Source organism: Myotis daubentonii, chromosome 18 (assembly GCF_963259705.1).
Source record: "Myotis daubentonii chromosome 18, mMyoDau2.1, whole genome shotgun sequence".
Classification (NCBI taxonomy): Eukaryota; Metazoa; Chordata; class Mammalia; order Chiroptera; family Vespertilionidae; genus Myotis; species Myotis daubentonii.
Window position 1 is genome coordinate 17,428,400 of NC_081857.1, and position 4,281 is coordinate 17,432,680.

Consider the following 4,281-nt stretch of genomic DNA (forward strand, 5'->3'; position numbering starts at 1 on the left):
AGAGGGGCACTCACCCGTCCCAACGCTTGCTGGGGTCCCTGTTCATGGTGCCAGAATGAGGCAAGGGGTCGGCCGGGAGTGAGGCTGACGGAGTCCTAACGAAGCATGCCCGACTCCGGAGACAGGTTCAAGACGCAGTCTGAACTTTATTGTTTAAGTACAGGGATATATATAACTTTCTGGACCAATCAGAAGTTTACAACATCCTTAGGGCAACCAATGGTAGGAAACATCAGGGTATTATGTAGGGGCTCTAGGGGGCTTACTCAGGCGGGCGTTGCCACTTCCCGGTGTGCCGAGGAAGCTTGTATAGGCGGAGTGCGCTCACACCATTGCATCTGCCACTGCACTGAGATAAATCTCCCGAGCTCTTCCCACAGCAAGGGTGGATCAGCTTCAGGTAAATTCCCCCTTTTTTATTTTTTAAATGATAGTGCATGTAAATCAGCGGCCACCTCTCGGATTGGGTTGTTTAAGACTCGGAAGAAGACTGACAAGCAATGATAGGGAGCATAGCAATAAACATAGTGGATGGAGTGCACACAGAGCCTTGTTCCTGTAGAAGGTTGCTGGCCTCTTCAGTCAAGGGATTTCAGCTGTCGCCAAGTCGGTGGTTTGGTTGTCCTCATTGATCTGGCTAGCAGGCAGCGTTGCTGGCGATGGGCTCCCCAAAGTGTCAGCGTGTTGAACGTCTGGATCAAAGGGTCCATCAGGGCTGCGCTTGATGGTGGTGTTGGTGTCCATGGAGGAGTCAGCTGTGCCTGGGGAGGAGGAGGAGGCAGAGATGGAGGGTAGTAGAGAGGAAAAGAAGAGAAAGCAAAAGAACTACAAGGCATGGAAGTGTTTAGAAAAAAGAGGGAGAAGAAAAGGAAGAAGGCAGCATCCTGACACAGCCCTTTCCTTCAGCTGCCCCTTTCCCTGGAGTTCAAGGTAGAAATGGGAAACAAGTCCTGTTGCAGTGAGAGGGCAGCTGCTATCAGCCAGTCTCTATCTTTACCTGGGTCCCGATCTGAGCTGGGCGTGGGAAGCGAAGCAGCCATGGGGGCAGGAGACCTCCCTCAGAAGGGGTGAAGGTTCAGGCCTCTGCAAAGTTGGGGGGTGAGGGCCTGTGCCCCGCCTCTGTTGACCCCCAAGTTGTTTCCTGATGGCCCCTCTGTGACTGTGCCTGTCTTAGGTTGTTCTTTCCCTGAGGAATCTTACCCATCTCTGGCTAGCCAGCCATCCTCTGGGGCCAAGCAGGGTGATGTGAGGTGTGCGAATGAGGGAGGGGCAGCGCCCCCCTGCAAGAGGTTCAGTTCTGTCTCCTTGGTAGCCTATGCCCCCGTGGCCTCCACGCCCAGCACCTGCCTTGGGCTCCCCTCGCCTGCAAATGGACTGTGAGAAGAGGGTCCCTCTTGACACAAGGGCAAGAGGGGCCAATACAGGACAAGGGAGGAACGGCCTGTCAGCATGTAGTCCCAGGACAGGGCTTTCTCAGCCCAGGATGTCAGGCTCTTGGTACAAGACAACTCCACGTATGGGGCATATACCAGACACCCCCAGTCACGGCAGAAAAAGGGAGGTTCCCTTCCTGGAACAGTAGGGTAGGGAGATTCTAGAAAAGGCTGTGTTCAGGAGAGAAGGAGAAAGGCCAAAGAACCAGCAAACAAGTAGTCAGATTAAAAAAAGAAAAAATAAAGAAAAAGGAAAGGAGATGTGGGGCAAAGCTGGGACCTATGGACAGACAAAAAGGAGGCACATGTGATCCTCCCAATGGACGGTGGTTCCAGCTCAGGGTTGCACATCTGTTGCAGATGGGCTCTGGTCAGGTGTGCTAACTCAGCCTCCCAGGGGTGACGGTCCCCAGGAGGGAGGCAGAGGCTGCTCCTTCTGGAAAGATACAAAACACAACCTCTTCCCCACATCATCACCAGATCTGGTAAAACTCTTGTCTGGTTTGTGCATCCTCCTACCAGACTGAGTCGGCAGAGGCTATTGTACAGGAGGCCCAATGCCTTTTGGCTGCTGTACAACCCTCTGCATTGTATTTTTTAAAAACTTAACATATAACATTCTTCTCCCCCTTTTTTGTTTTCTGGACCCCAACACCTTGGACCATCCAAAGATACTTCATATTCATTATGTCCAGAAACGTCGCTGTGCCCAATCCTCCTTCATGAGGGTTTGTTCTCAGTGAATGGTATCACTATTATTCTAACCTGGTTAAAACTCTACATCGCCCTGGTTGCTGTGACTCAGTTGGTTGGGCATCATCCCATGCACCCAAAGGTCACTGGTTCGATTCCCGGTCAGGGGATATGCCCAGGTTTCGGGTTTGATATCTGGTCAGGGCGGGTACAGGAGGCAGGCAGTTGATGTTTCTCTTGCATCAATGTTTCTCTCTCTTTCCCCCTCTCCTTTCCTCTCTCTCTAAAATCAATAAAAAACATATTCTAAATAAATAAAATGAATCAACATCACCACTCACAATCTGCATCTTAAAAAACACACACACAAAAAACTTTACATCATCATTAATCCCTTCTTCACTCCCACCACAGCCATTAATTAACAAAAGCTTTTGGTTTCTACCTCACTCAGTCCTCTGTTCTATTCTTGTCGTCACTGTCCTAGTCCAGGGACCCATCAAATTTTCACTAAATCATCTGTCTTAACTGTTTTGACTGCCTCCCTTTCCAAATGTACTTTCCACATTCCTAATGGAGAGTCCTCTAAGCAGTATGGCAGCAAGATTACAAGTCCTTAGCAAGGCATTTAATAATATAGGTCACATCTGCCTATCAAACTTCTTTCTAAATTGATGTCTCTGCAAATTTTATTCTCCAGTCACACCACACACCACTCCTATTCCTTGAACACTGTACACCATAGTTCATGGGGTTTAGTCAGGCTGTTCCCTGCACCTACAAAGCTCTTTTCTCTCTTCTCCAAATAATAACATATTATTTATTTATTTGCTGTCTCTCAACCAAGTTCAGGTACTACTTTTACCACCTTCTCTCATTTGAGCTATATCCTAACACTAAGAACTTATCACTATTCCTATACCCTAATAAAACCCTCTTTGTTTTCCCAAAGAAGCACTTCTTTCACACATGCGTGTTGGTTTCTCACTAAATTGTAAGTCCAAATACTCTAAGACTCTAAGCATGTGATTCTTAATTCAGTATTTCCTATGGTCTCTAGCAGTGTGTGTGTGTGTGTGTGTGTGTGTGTGTGTGTGTGTGTATGTGTGTGTGTGTTTACCCATCAGTAGTCCATTGCATGTTTATCAAAAGTAATGATTGCCATTAAATCAGTGCTTATTAAGTGCCAGGCTCTATGTCCATTTTTCAGTACATTAATTGAGTCACTTAATCCTCAAAATAAATCTATGAAGTAGGTACCCTCAGCCCCATTTTACAATTGAAGTAGTAAAATCTAGAAAAACAGCTTCCCCAAGGTCAACACTAGTCTGCAATCAGGATTGAAACCAGTCTTTCATAATTTACAGCTTTTGCCTTTAATATATAGCTCTGGATAGTTAAAGTCAAGCAAAATAAAACTACAGTAGATGAGAAGGCTGCCATATGGATAAAGACTGAAAACATCGAGAACATTAGTGCCTAACAGGTACCATAAGACAATTTTGAAGATTAAAGAAAATAAAGTATGTAAAATGCCTAAGGCAATACCTGCAACACAGTAAGAGCTCAAACAAGTTTGGTGGGGATTTTTTGTTGATTTTTTAGGTATGAATAGTATAAAAAGTATATTTAAACTTATTCCCTAATCATAAAATCCTAAGTCAAGGAGACTTGCATTAAATTCATAGTGTCTTGCCCTAACAGGTTTGGCTCAGCGGATAGAGCGTAGGCCTGCGGACTCAAGGGTCCCAGGTTCGATTCCAGTCAAGGTCATGTACCTTGGTTGCGGGCACATACCCAGTAGGGAATGTGCAGGAGGCAGCTGATTGATGGTTCTCTTTCATCAATGTTTCTAACTCTCTATCCCTCTCCCTTCCTCTCTGTAAAAAATCAATGAAAAAAATATATTTAAATTCATAGTGTCTTGAAAGTCAGATAAAAGAAAATATTGTTTTAAATTTAAACATAAATTTAAAAGATATTTCTTGGTATATCTGCTATAGATAGAAAATATAAATGTATTATCAAAATTGTTTGGTAAAAGTTATGATGATCTCATAGATGACATCACAAAGACATTTACATGCTTAAGCTTTTGATGCTGATGGCATTTCCCACAATGCGCACATACACACACACACACACACACACACAC

General features: G+C 45.2%; 1 long non-coding RNA gene across 1 annotated transcript; it reads left to right on the top strand.

The window, feature by feature from the left end:
• The first annotated feature begins 425 nt into the window (after positions 1–425).
• LOC132221404 (uncharacterized) lies at positions 426–1,689 on the top strand. Its single transcript, XR_009449968.1, has 2 exons — positions 426–558; positions 849–1,689. It is a non-coding gene; the product is annotated as an uncharacterized LOC132221404 (long non-coding RNA).
• The last annotated feature ends 2,592 nt before the right edge of the window (positions 1,690–4,281 follow it).